This window comes from Papio anubis, chromosome 8, assembly GCF_008728515.1.
Source record: "Papio anubis isolate 15944 chromosome 8, Panubis1.0, whole genome shotgun sequence".
NCBI classification, from domain to species: domain Eukaryota; kingdom Metazoa; phylum Chordata; class Mammalia; order Primates; family Cercopithecidae; genus Papio; species Papio anubis.
In genome coordinates this window covers 138,510,576-138,525,359 of record NC_044983.1, presented here as the reverse complement: position 1 = coordinate 138,525,359, position 14,784 = coordinate 138,510,576, and positions in this window count along the sequence as shown.

Here is a 14,784-nt window from a genome sequence, read left to right as displayed (position 1 = left end):
TTCGTCTGCCTTGACCTCCCAAAGGTGCTGGGATTACAGGGATGAGCCACCACACCCGGCCTTTTTTTTTTTTTCCTTTCTCCTCGCCTTTTGGGGCCTTGAAGCGTCTGCTCCCTGGGAGTCCTTCAGCTTGTCGTCCGCCTGGTGAGTTCCCACCTGTCCTTCTCACTTCTGCCTGAATCACACAGGCTACGTGAGACCTTCACCTGGCCCCTTCACCAGCAGCTCTGTGGCCCAAGTTTCCTCAAGGGCAGGGGCTCCTGGCCATCTTACCCGTGGACCTGAGCATGGGCTGATGCTTCCACAGTTCACACTGGGTGCACTTGTGTGGGGACTTCCACGCGAGTCATCTCCTTGCAGGCTGCCGAGGTCCTGTACCAGCGGAGACTCAAACTCTCTTAGCAGTCTTTAGAGTCTGCTATGTGTACAGGAGGCATTACCGTATCAGCGGCCTTCAGCAAGTGTGTGTGACTGAAATGGTATCCAGTTCTTTTTTTTTTTTTTTTTTTTTTGAGACGGAGTCTTGCTTTGTCGCCCAGGCTGGAGTGCAGTGGCGCGATCTCAGCTCACTGCAAGCTCCGCCTCCGGGGTTCACGCCATTCTCCTGCCTCAGCCTCCTGAGTAGCTGGGACTATAGGCGCCCGCCACCGCGCCCGGCTAATTTTTTTTTTGTATTTTTAGTAGAGACGGGGTTTCACCGTGGTCTCGATCTCCTGACCTTGTGATCCGCCCGCCTCGGCCTCCCAAAGTGCTGGGATTACAGGCGTGAGCCACCGCGCCCAGCCAATGGTATCCAGTTCTTACATATTTGTTTACTCAGCAGTTTTGCAGGTTTCTTGGTTCAGCAGACAGAGGCCATTGGGAGGTTAAGAGCGGCTCTCAAATTTTGAGGGTCATAAGACTTCCCCTCCCTGCAGGGTGCTGTTTCCTGAAGGAAAATATTCAATTATTTTATTTATTTATTTATTTATTTATTTATTTATTTATTGAGATGAAGTCGTGTTCTTGTCGTCTAGGCTGGAGTGCAGTGGCGCAATCTCGGCTCACTGCAATCTCCACCTCTGGGGTTCAGTCAATTCTCATACTTCCGCCTCCTGAGTAGCTGGGATTACAGGTGTGCGCCACCACACCTGGCTAATTTTTGTATTTTTAATAGAGACGGGGTTTCATCATGTTGACCAGGCTGGTCTTGAACTCCTGAACTACTCAAGCGATCTGCCTGCCTCGGCCTCCTAAAGTGCTGGGATTACAGGCATGAGCCACCGTGCCTGGCCACTGAAGGAAAATATTCTAAATGTGAATGTTATGCTCAGCTAAAATCAGGTTGGGGAGTACAATAAGGATATTTTCAGCTGTGGAATATATTCACAGGTTTTTCTTGCCCATTCAACCTCTTTCTCAGGAAGCCACTGGAAGATAAGCGCCAACAAAATGAGGGATTAAAGCAGCGCTTGGGTGGGGAGGAGCCCTGATTTTAGCATTTGCTGATTTCCTTGGTGTAATTACGCCCACCAAGGCCGGTTTCACGCTGATGAAGTGAAGTTAGTGGACAGGGTTGGGAAGAGGCGGCGTGCCAGCCGGTGCCGGCACACTGCTGAATTAAAGCAAGGACGGATAAGACCCGGAGACAGGAGCCAGGCATCCCACCCAGCAGTGGGGCTGCAGGAAATGTTTGCAATGAAGGAAGTTCCCAGGAGTTGGGAGCAGCCAGGCTGGTGGGCAGCAGGTCAGAAGCCTATTCTCCAAGAAGATGAAATGGAGGGACTCCCTGATTATCTGAGCACACTGACAGGAGACTTGGTCAGCTGCCAGCAAGCTTGTGTGGAACTAGTGAACAGCACTGTGAGATGAGGATTATATAGATACAGGTTTTAGTCCAGGGCTCTTGACTCCTAACTCCCATAACCCTCATTACGGTCATGTGTTACAATGCTGGGGCGCTTTAGACCTCAGGAAACAGAATCTCTTTCTCTGACCTTCTGTCCTCCTTTCACCTGTCCAAGGCAGGACTCTCATCTGTGGGTCAGAAGACCCTCATTCCAGAGAAGGTTCTGCCTCGTACCTTGGAGGAAAGAATGCTACACAAAGAGGCCAAGAAAGTCTGAAAATACAGGCCTTGCTGGGTTTAGATAATGCACTTTTTGTTCATTTATATTAATAAACAGTTGTCAGACATGCCTATGTAATGAACCCTCCACAAAACCCCCACAGGACAGGGTTCAGGGCTTCTGGAGAGCTGAGCGTGTGGATGCTCCTGGAGGGTGGTAGACCCAGGGAGGGCATGGAGCTCCACGCCCCTTGCCCCATATCTGGAATCCCAGCACTTTGGGAGGCCGAGGCAGGAGGGTTGTTTGAGGTCACGAGTTGGAGGCTGCTGTGAGCGCTGATCATGCCACTGCACCCTCAGCCTGGGACATGAACGAGACCCTGTCTCAAAAAACAAAAGTTGCATATTACCTAAAATGTAACTAGAAAGTAAATTAAATTAAATTTATAGAATAAAACCAAAGGAAATGCTGTAACCTTAAGTGATTTTACTGCATATATACACACAAAAATTAACCACATCAGAAGACAGTAGGAGGAGTTGGCCGGGCGCAGTGGCTCACGCCTGTAATCCCAGCACTTTGGGAGGCCAAGGCTGGCGGATCATGACATCAGGCGATCGAGACCATCCTGGCTAACGTGGTGAAACCCTGTCTCTACTAAGAATACAAAAAATTAGCCGGATATCGTGGCGGGCACCTGTAGTCCCAGCTACTCTGGAGGCAGAGGTAGGAGAATGGCGTGAAGCTGGGAGGCGGAGCTTGCAGTGAGCCGAGATCACACCACTGCACCCCAGCCTGGGCGACAGAGCGAGGCTCTGTCTCAAAAATAAAAAATTAAAAATTAAAAAAAAAAAAGTAGGAGGAGTAAATGACTAAAGATTAAACATTGTTATCACTCACAAAGCAAAAAAGCTGATGGTTTGAGAAAAACAAAGTTGACAAATCCCTGGGACGGAATAAAGACATTGTGTCTGCTAGGGTTGGCCTGAGCTAGGGTTCGCCTGAGCGTTGTTTCTTCTTTCCCTAGAGGCTGGTCGCAGCCACAGGGGCCACGCCAGGCTCCTGCCACGTGTGTCTCCCCAGCGTGTGCCTTCAGCCTGTCAGTGGAGGTGAGGCCACTCCTCCTGTGGGCTCCTTTCTGTGTTTCAGAAAGGAAAGAAAGAAGAGAAAAATTAATCAGAGAAGCAAGACGTCCCAGAAATCCCCCAGAATGTGGACACACAGCCAAGCCAGGGGGTGCCACTCCAACTGCGCACGTCGCTGTCCCATACACAGTCAAGGTTTTGTTGATTAGGAAGAGAACAAGAACAGACTGGGGTTGGCCAGCAGTGGCTGGCCATAGGGGGAAAGCTCCAGTGCACCTTGGGAGGAATAACTAAGCTACAGGAACAATGTTACAGGCTTTAAGAGAGCATTATGAAAACCAACTTGATCTAAAGAAAATGGATGATTTTCTACCAAAACATAAATGATCAAAGTTGACCTGAGAAAAGGGAGAAAACATAAGTAGACCAATAACAGTAGAATGAACTGTTGAAGGGCCCTAGGCTCGAGATGCTACTCCAACTCGTAAAGGGATGGAAATTTTCCTGTATTTTTAAGATAGAGTCTTGCTCTGTTGCCCAGGCTGGAGTGCAGTGGTGCGATCTCGGCTCACTGCAAGCTCCACTTCCCGGGTTCATGCCATTTTCCTGCCTCAGTCTCCAGAGTAGCTGGGACTACAGGCGCCCACCACCACGCCCAGCTAATTTTTTTATTTTTTTATTTTTTAATTAATTAATTAATTTATTTATTTTGAGATGGAGTCTCACTCTGTTGCCCAGGCTGGAGTGCAGTGGCCGGATCTCGGCTCACTGCAAGCTCTGCCTCCCTGGTTTACACCATTCTCCTGCCTCAGCCTCCCGAGCAGCTGGGACTACAGGCGCCCGCCACCTCGCCCTGCTAGTTTTTTTGTATTTTTTAGTAGAGACGGGGTTTCACTGTGTTAGCCAGGATGGTCTCGATCTCCTGACCTCGTGATCTGCCCATCTCGGCCTCCCAAAGTGCTGGGACTACAGGCTTGAGCCACCGCACCCGGCCTAATTTTTTTGTCTTTTTAGTAGAGACGGGGTTTCACTGTGTTAGCCAGGATGGTCTCGATCTCCTGACTTTGTGATCTGCCCGTCTCACCCTCCCAAAGTGCTGGGAGTACAGGCATGAGCCACCGTGCCCGGCCTCTTTCCTTTTTTTTTTTTTTTTTTTTTTTAAGACAGAGTCTCTCTCCGTTGCCCAGGCTGAAGTGCAGTGGCACGATCATAGCTCACTGCAACCTCTGCCTCCTGGGCTCAAGCAGTTCTCCCAAATAGCTGGGACTACAGGAGCACACTGGCTAATTTTTTTTTTTACACGGAGTCTTGCTCTGTTGCCCAAGCTGGACTGCAGTGGCGCAATCTTGGCTCACTGCAACCTCCGCCTCCCAAGTTCAAGCAATTCTCCTGCCTCAGCCTCCTGAATAGCTGGGATTACAGGTGCCCGCCACCATGCCCGGCTAATTTTCGTATTTTTAGTAGAGATAGTTTCACCGTGTTGGTCAGGCTGGTCTCAAACTTCTGACCTCAGGTGATCCACCCCCCTCAGCCTCCCAAAGTGCTGAGATTACAGGCATGAGTCACTGCGCCCTGCTAAGTCTTGTATTTTTAGTAGAGACGAGGTTTTGCCATGTTGCCCAGTCTGGTCTTGAACTCCTAGGCTCAAGGGGTCTTCCCACCTCAGCCTCCCAAAGTGATGGGATTACAGGTGTGAGCCACCACACCCGGTCTCCCATGCATCTTAGAAGCTAGAATGTGCCAAAATCTAATAAAGACAGGGTATAGAAAATGATGTGATGACTGGATGCGGTGCCTCATGCCTGTAATCCCAATGCGATCCTGTCTCTTCTAATAATAATAAAAAAATTAGCTGGGTGTGGTGGTGTGTGCTTGTGGTCCCAGCTCCTCGGGAGGCTGAGGCAGAAGGATCACTTGAGGCTAGGAGATCAAGGCTGCAATGAGCTATAATTGTGCCACTGCACTCCACCCTGGGTGACCGAGAGAGATCCTGTCTCAAAAGAAAAAAAGAGGTTTTTGTTTTTGTTTTTTTTTTTTGAGACAGAGTTTTGCTCTTATTGCCCAGACTGGAGTGCAATGGCACAATCTTGGCTCACTGCAACCTCTGCCTCCCGGGTTCAAGTGATTCTCGTGCCTCTGCCTCTCTAGCAGCTGGGATTACAGGCATGGGCCACCACACCTGGTTAAGTTTTGTATTTTTAGTAGAGACGTGGTTTCACCATGTTGGCCGGGCTGGTCTCAAACTCCTGACCTCAGGTGATCCGCCCTCCTCAGCCTCCCAAAGTGTTGGGATTACAGGCGTGAGCCACTAAACCCGGCCCGCTTTTCTCCATGAACAGATGTTGCAGACCACGTTGGTGGCCCAGCCCATCCACCTCAACTCTCTGTCCTGACAGAGTCCCCTTTGGCTCATGTGATCGTCTCCTCAGTGAAGCCACATGCTCCAGGGGAGGCTGGCTAATCCTGGCCCCAGTAGGTATAGACCGGGGTGCCTGGCCAGAGGGTGTTAGAGCCATGTAGGCGCCCTCACGTGTCGGAGCCTGGGTTTGCGAAATGGCCCGCAATGGCGGGCGCACCTGCACCGTCGCCGTTCTGCTCCAAGGCGAGCAGGACACAGGCAGCTCCTGCAGTCATGTTAGTCCTGCTCCCCTGGCAGTGACCAATCTACACCCATGGGCTGGTGACACAGGTGGCAGGTGGGGCAGGCAGGGGTCTTCGAGGGCCTTCAGGGAGAAGTTCCTCTGCCCTCAGAGGGTCCACAGAGGGGAGGCCATGTCTTCCTCCCTGGGCACTCCTGGGGCTGAGTGTGACACCAAGAACCATGCAGGCATCTTGTGACAGTGGGGGAAGCTGCAGACACCCTGAAGGCGGCAGAGAGGAAAGCACCGGGCAGCACCCCCCCGCCGGCCCTCCACCACCACCCCGGACTTGCTCCTCTTCCTCCTCGCTTGCTGCGATAACAGATCTCCTTCCCACTTAAGTCACTTTGAGTCGGGTTTTCTGATATTTGAAGCCAAAATCACCCAGACACAATATACATTAAAATTTTGATAAAATATTAGCAAATAAAATCCAGCAGTGTGTTAAAGCATAGACCCAGCCTGACCAAACAGTTTCCACATCAGGAAATTGTTCAACAAGGAGATCTCATCCGTCTATTAAAAAAAGAAAACTCGTGCACCGATATTCATGTGGGCCCAAAACATTTGATAAATTCAACACTTCCTAATTTTAAAAACTCCTCATAAAGACAAAGGATCAAACACAGATAAAGACTAACCACATGGTAAAATCTTAAAATCATTGTCATTGAGATCTAGAGTGAGATAGGGATGCCTGCTACCACCTCTGTTCTTCAGAAGGGTTTTGTAGCTCCTGATTAAAGAAATAACACAGAAAACCAAGGATTGGAAGAAAGGAGGCAATGTTATTTTTATATTCAGGTGACATGATTGTGTAATCTGAAATCCCAAGAAATTCAACCAAAAAACTATTAGAACTAATTAAAAAACTTGGCTGGCCGGGTGCGGTGACTCACGCCTGTAATCCCAGCACTTTGGGAGGCCGAGGCGGGTGGATCACCTGAGGTCAGGCATTCAAGACCAGCCTGGCCAACACGGTGAGACTCTGTCTCTACTAAAAATACAAAAATTAGCCAGGTGTGGTGGCACGCACCTGTAATCCCAGCTACTCGGGAGGCTGAGGCAGGAGAATCACTTGAACTCAGGTGGCGGAGGTTGCAGTGAGCTGAGATCTCGCCACTGCACTCTAACCTGGGCCATAGAGTGAGACTCTGTCTCAAAAAAAAAAAAAAAAAAAAAAAGTAAGGTAGTTGGTTTTAAGCTAACTGTGTGTTCCAGACTGCATGTCTGTGTCCCCTAAATTCGTATGTTGAAGTCCTCACCCTCAATGTGATGCTACCCAGAGATGGGCCTTTGGGAGGCATTAGGGCCCTTGATGTGGCCATGAGGGTGGGGCTCAGCCACAGGAAGGTTAGTGCCCTCTTGGGAAGAAACATCCGACAGGTGCGGCACTCACGCCCGTCATCCCAGTGCTTTAGGAGGCCAAGGCAGGAGGACTGCTTGAGGCCAGGAGTTCAAGAGCAGCCTGGGCAACACAGTGAGACCCCATCTCTACAAAAATATTTTAAAAATTAGCCAGGTGTGGTGGTGCATGCCTGTAGTCCTAGCTACTCGGGAGGCTGAGGCAGGAGGATCACTTCAGCTCAGGAGTTTGAGGCTGCAGTGAGCTGTGATTGCACCATTGCACTCCAGCCTGGGCGACAAAGCAAGCCTCTGTCAAAGAGGAAGGAGAAGGAGCAGGAGAAGGAGCAAAGAAGAAAGAAGAAGAAGGAAGAGTTTGGGTTTGGGGTCTTTTGGTTCAACCCTAAAGGTTGGATGACTTGATGCAGAGTCATCCAACCTTCCTTTCTTCTCCCCTAAATTCATGTGTTGATGCCGTAGAGGAAGAAAGAGGGAGGGTGAAGAAGAAAGGAGGGAGCAGAAGAGGAAGGAGGAGGAAGAAGAAGATGATGGTGACCACAGCAAAGTGACAGATCACTTTCTCCCCGACCACCACAGGAGGACATGTCTGCAAGCCAGTGGGGGCCCTCACCAGGAACTGCATTGTCTGGCACCTTGATCTTGAACTTCTCAGCCTTCAGAGCTCTGAGAAAATTTATTTCTGTTGTTTAAGCCACTCAGTCTGTGGTATTTTATTATGGCAGTCCAAGCAGACTAAGACCCTATGTAAAAATCACTTGCTTTAAACAAAACAAAACAAAACAAAAAAACCAAAAGGCCGGGCACGGTGGCTCACGCCTGTAATCCCAGCACTTTGGGAGGCTGAGGCGGGTGGATCACGAGGTCAGGAGATCGAGACCATCCTGGCTAACATGGTGAAACCTTGTCTCTATAAAAATACAAAAAATTAGCTGGACGTGGTGGTGGGTGCCTGTAGTCCCAGCTGCTCAGGAGGCTGAGGCAGGAGAATGGTGTGAACCGGGGAGGCAGAGCTTACAGTGAACTGAGACCGCACCACTGCACTCCAGCCTGGACAATGAGCGAGACTGCGTCTCAAACGAAACGAAACAAACAAACAAACAAAAAAACAGAAATAGAAATTGAGACATTTTCTTTCACAAATGTGACAAAGCTACAGGCTGTCTAAAAAGACATTACATAAGAAATGTACATTTTAAGCTCATTCTTGTTGATCAAGGCCAAGGTGGGAGGATCACTTGAGACCAGCCTGGGCAACATAGCAAGATCCCCCATCTCTAAAAAGATAAAAGAACTTAGTTGGATGTAATGGCGTACACCAATAAATAACAGCTACTCAAGAGGCTGAGGTGAGAGGATCCCTTGAGTCCAGGAGTTTGAGGCAGCAGAGAACTACGATTGTGCCACTGCACTCCAGCCTGGGTGACAAAGCAAGATCCCATCTCTAAGAAAAAAAAGGAAGATGCAAGTTGCCGGTGCCCATGGACCCATATTCTCTTGCATCGGTATTCAGAGAAAGGCAAACCAAGTAACCATGAGATACCCGTTTTAAGTCATTAGATTGTCAAAAATTTGAAAGATTGATAACATGCAGTGCTGATAAGGATGAACAAAAGCAGGCATTCCCAAGACCTGCTCGGATGGTGTGAAGAGATCAAGCCTTTTAGGAAATCAGGAAGAAGCTATTAAAGTTTAAAATATGTATGCTCTTTGCTTCAGTGGCCCCACTTTTTGAAATTAAGCATTCTAACGTAAAAATGTCAGAATTCACAGCAAACAAAATAAAAACCTGAATATAACCCTAATGCTCTTTAACAGAGGCAGGGACAAATATATACTGGCATTTCCATGCTGTGGATATACGCAGTTATTATATATAAAAGACATACGTGCTGGCCGGGTGCAGTGGCTCATGCCGGTAATCCTGGCACTTTGGAAGACCGAGGCAGGTGGATCACTTGAGCTCAGGAGTTTGAGACTAGACCAGGCAACATGGTAAAACCCTGTCTTTACAAAAACATACAAAAATTAGCTGGGCGTGGTGGCTGGCGCCTGTAGTCCCAGCTACTCAGGAGGCTGAGGTGGAAGAATTTCTTGGGCCTGGGAGGTGGAGGTTGCGGTGAGCTGAGATTGTGCCACTGCACTCCAGCCTGGGTGACAGAGCCAGACTTTGTCTCCACAACAAACAAACAAAACAAAACAAAACAAAAAAACCCCGCTATATTGAATAAAACAAACTGCAGAAAAATATGTGTGGACAAAATTCCATGTTGGTATTTTCTAAAAAAGGAAAGACACAGAAGCAAACTCACATCTGTGTGTGTTTGCAGGAGCCCAGACTGAGCGCGTCAGTTCCATCCTGCTGTTCCACCATTTCTGGCTTCCTCAGTTCAGTGTGTGTGTGTGTGTGTGTGTGTGTGTGTGTGTGTGTGTGTGTTGGAGGGGGGTGGTGCTGCCTTTTTCTTTGCATGCTTCTGTATTACTGGACTTGCCACAGCAAGAATGTATCATTGCACTGAAAAAAATTTAGAGTTTCCTTTTTGTTTTTAAAAATTATTTTAGATTTGGAGGTACATGTGTGGGTTTGTTACATGTGTATTGTGCACTTCTGAAGTTAAAAAATTTAGGGGGAAAAAGGAGAGGGTGGGAGGGTGAGAAAGTAGAGGAGAATCTTGGTGTAATAGGCAGGGAAACGGACAGTGGCGGGAGGGGCACAGCAGTCAGCACAGGGACCTTTTGCAAATGAGATGATAATTGCTGACGGGGCTGCTTTATGCTTGTTTTTTCTTTTTTAATTTATAAAAAAGAAAAATTGAGACAGGGTTTCACCCTGTTGTCCAGGCTGGTCTTGAACTTCTGAGCTCCAGTGATCTGCCTGCCTTAGCCTCCCAAAGTGTTGGGATTATAGGTGTAAGCCACTGTGACCGGCCTTTTTTTTTTTTTTTTTTTGAGACAGGGTCGCCCTCTGTCACCCAGGCTGGAGTGTAGTGGTGTGATCACGGCTCACTTCACTGCAGCCTCAGCCTCCCAGGCTTAGGCAATCCTCCCATCTCAGTCTCCCAAGTAGCAGGGACCGCTTGCATGCGCCACCACATCCAGCTAGTTTTTGTATTTTTTGTAGAGATGGGGTCTTGCTATGTTGCCCAGGCTGGACTCAAACTCTGGGCTCAAGCAATCGGCCCACCTTGGCCTCCCAAAGCGCTAGGATTACAGGTGTGAGCTGCTGTGCCCGGCCTGCTTTATGCTTTTTATGGACCAGTACTTTGCAAGTGTGAGCCTGGTAGGCTCTTGCTGCAACCAGGAACATGCAGATTTTCCAGATGGGCAGGAACCTGGGTTCCTCTCTGAGCCTCCACTTGTCCTGGGTGAAGACCCCAAGGTCTGGAGAGACTGACTGACTCACCCAAGGCACAATGGCTGTGAGCTGGAAGCCAGGACTCCTCACAGCACAAGCTGCTTCCATGTATGCCAGCCCATCTGCAGAGCCCGGTCAAGCTCAGGGGAATGCCACCACTGAACCAGAGAGGCAGCCAGGAGGAGGGAGTCGAGAGAGAGAAATCTGGAAAAAGCAGCTGATTCCAGAAATTTCCTGCTTGGCCTGGATTAGGCCATGTTGGGGACTGGCTGCCCCTTGCCCAGTGGGTGCTGGGGCATTCAGGCTTGGGGTCTTCCAGGTCAGTCCTAAAAGTTGATGATTTGATGCAGATTGCTGGTACTTACTTCAACTTTCCTTCTGGTTGGAAACCTTAATTAGTTGAGATTGCTGACACTGTTTATGCACATCAGTATTTTTTTAGAATGTGAAGCAGAAGAGGTACGCTTTGGGGGATTGGCTAAACCCAAAGAATTTAACTGGCCGTGTATTTTGGCCACTGTTGCAGCCTATTAAGATCTTGGAGTTTGGGTTTGCACCTGTATTTAGAAGGTGCAGAAACCCACACAAATTCAAGGATAAATAACTGCAAGGCCCGAAGAGAACACGCTCTCCCGCTGCTTGTCTGTGATGAATGGAGTAACAGGTACCACGGGGCGACCAGGAAGCCTTCATCAATGGTGGTAATAGCCACCGATGCATCATCCGTGGAGGCGTCACGAGGGACGGCTGGGGCAGAATCAACAGGACGTGAAAATGAATTGTTTGTAACTACAATCAACAATTTTGTGTTCGTGAGAAAGCCATTCATCATTCAGAAACCACCTTTAGTAAAAGATGCACCTGGCTTCCTGGTGAGACGGGGCCATCAATCCCTCCCCAGTCACAGGGTCAGCTCGGGGCTGCCTAAAGCCCCAGAGAACAGACACACGTATTTATTCTTATTTGAAAATAAGAGTTGTTAAGAAAAAAAAGAGCCGCTGAGAACACTAGCTTGCCGGGAGCATGGTAGGAGGAGCCACGTGGGGACAGAGAAAGCTCCTTAAAGTCCTCATCTTCTGGGTGCCCTGCCAGGCCCTGGTGGTGGGGCCTCCGTAATTAAGGAGCACCCAGCCTGCTCTGGGACCTTCCCGGGCTGTGTGTGTTCACGTCCCTCCCGGGTGCTGAGGGGCGGCGTGCGCTTGGGGAGGGAGGGAGATGCCTGTGGTTGGCCTGCTGGCTTCTGGGGAACTGCACTTTTCTGGCAAATAAAAGGAAAAAGATATGGGGAAGGGGAACACATGATTGTCCTCTGAATGTGGCAGAGTGGCCTGGTGTGGGCTTGATTCTGGTTGCCAGTTTCATCCTTAGGACAGCGCCTTGGTGAGGGTGGCCCGGGCACAGTGCGCTGGGTGTCTGCAGTGGGCACTTACCGGCACTGATCCCGGCAGCTGGATGCACTTGTGGCATGTTTTATACAACGGAAGCCACCCATGGCCTTCTGTGGTCCAGCCTGGTGCAGAGCCCACTGCCATAGAGCAGTGAAACTAGAACGTGTGTGAGGGTTGCTGGTGGGTTCCACATTGCAGTGGGAGGAAGCGGTGTGGAGGACTCAGACACGATTTTGGCCTTGGCAGCTCAGAGATGGCTGGTGTGACCAACAGATGGGGACGGTTTGGGAGGAGGAGGTTTCAGCAGGCAGAGCCTTGGGTTTGGGATGCTGGGCTGGAGCTTCTGTCACACAGCTCAGGGGAGACGACCTGAAGGCTGCCAAGTCTCAAGTTCAGGGGCCAGGCTGGAGGCCAAGGTCCACATTGTAGACGTCTTTGCTATACAGTTGCTGGGGACAGAGTGCCAGGATAGTTCACGATAGTGGGCCCAAGGAGGAGGGCAGCAGAAACAGGGCCAGGTGGCCCCCAGGAGCCCAGGGAGGAGCCAGTTCCAAGGGAAGCCGTGACCAACACATGCGCCATCCTGCGCCATCGACAGCAAGACCAGGCTGCCAAGAGTGGAGGAGGCTGGTGGAGACCCTGTTGGAAGTGGTCTCAGGGAGCTTTGAGAGTGAGACCTTTTCTTTTTGAGACAGGCTGTGTCACTCTGACGCCCAGGCTGGAGTACAGTGGTGTGATCACAGCTCACTGCAGTCTTGAACTCCTGGGCTCAATCCTCCTTCCTCAGCCTCCCAAGCAGCTGGGATTACAAGTGTGTGCCACCATGCCTGGCTTATTTTTGTATTTTTTGTAGAGACAGGCCCTCCCCATGTTGCCCAGGTTGGTCTCGAATTCCTGGGCTCAAGTGATCCACCTGCCTCGTCGAAGTGTTGAGATTACAGGCGTGAGCCACTGTGCCCAGCCAGAGAATGAGAGTGCTTTAATGGGGATCAAAGTGAGCCAGAGGAGCAAAGACAGACATAGGGAGTGGGCACACCTGAATTCTGAGGACAGGTGCAGTACTGTTTGCAGGGTCAGGGGAGGGCTGACAGGTGGCTGGCCTTTAACAGGGGGTGTGAAGAGTTCAACCACAGTAACAGGGGAGAAGATGGAGGGGAGCAGAGGTTTGGTGGGTGGCGGGCACAGGTGGGACAGACACCGTGTTGGGAGTGTGGGTGTGGGGTACCTCTGTGAATTGTCCCCAGGTGTCAGTGACACAGAAAGCAAGGCCTCTGCCCAGAGTGGCCAGGGAGGGGAAGCGGACAGGACGGGCTGAGGACAGGGGCCGGGGCCCAGCCGAGGTACATAGAGGCTCAGAAGACCGAAGGCTGGGCTGGACCAGAGCTTAAAGGGAAGGAGAGGGGCAACGGCCAACCCCATGGTGGCTCGGATGAGGACTGTGTCTCGCTGAAGTATTGTGATGCACACAAGAAGAAAGTTCTTTTTTTAAAAATATTTTATTTTATTTTGAGACACAGTCTTGCGGCTGGGCATGGTGGCTCATGCCTGTAATCCCAGCACTTTGGGAGGCTGAGGCGGCAGATCACGAGGTCAGGAGATCGAGACCATCCTGGCCAGCATGGTGAAACTGAGTCTCTACTAAAATACAAAAAATTAGCTGGGTGTGGTGGCGTGTACCTGTAGTCTCAGCTACTTGGGAGGCTGAGGCAGGGGAATAGCTTGAACCCAGAAGGCAGAGATTGCAGTAAGTCGAGATCGCGCCACTGCCCTCCAGCCTGGCGACAGAGCGAGACTCAGAGAAAAAAAAAAGAGAGGGAGACGGAGTCTTGTTCTGTCGGCCAGACTGGAGTACAGTGTTGTGAGCTTGGCTCACAGCAACCTCCGCGTCCTGGGCTCAAGAGATTCTCCTGCTGCAGCCTCCCGAGTAGCTGGGATCACAGGCACCCGCCACCACACCTGGCTAATTTTTGTATTTTTAGTAGAGACAGGGTTTCACCATGTTGCCCAGGCTGGTCTCAAACTCCTGGCCTCTAGTGATCCGCCCGCCTCCGCCTCCTAAAGTGCTGGGGTTACAGGCAAGAGCCATCACACCTGGCCAAGATAAAAGTTCTTAATTACAAGGACTGTTAATCATTTGTGACCTAATCTAGATTCAGTCTGGATGGAATCTCTGACCTTGTTGTCAGACATTTTCGGATACAATTTATAGTTTTTGAGCCCTACCCAGACAGTCAACTGATGCCAAGGCTTTAACCCCAAATCTGAGACCACCTAGGCAGAGCTACCCTCGAAAATGTAGATCATCAGGAAATAAGGATCATCTATTTACCAAACAAAAGAGGGGGCATTATTCAGTGGAAACAAAGCCTTCTTCTCCCTGAAAACCTGTTTCTATTTTCCACGTGTGACTAATTTTTAATCTCGGTGACTGAGTGGTAATGGTGTTGTCACTTATGCTGACGATGGGCTTTTTAAAAAGCATGTGATCTATGTCGCCTTCATGGTATCCTTTTTTGGCTATCGTTTCTGTGGCATTCCTGAGTAAAATGAGTTCAGTGTCTGTGTGGCTCTAGCAACCCTGGCGGCCATTGTAGAGGAGATGCCATCTGCATGCAAAGGTTCTGCAGTGCCTGCTCCACAGAAGGCTGCCTCGCCGGGCCATTACTCACCACAACAGGAAAACAGTTATCTGCCTACGTCCATTTGTTAAGAAGGCAGTAAAATGGCATCTTTAATAACCTCAAACAAATGCACTAAAACTTATCATAAAACAGCCAAGTTGTAAAGTGAAGGAGTGTTTGTAATAACCTCCTCTGTCTTCCCCAGGTGTACGTTTTCCAGGCAGTTCGCCTTCCCGTGACAGGGCTTTAGGGCCAGAAGACCCGACCACCCAAACTGGAAGCCCTG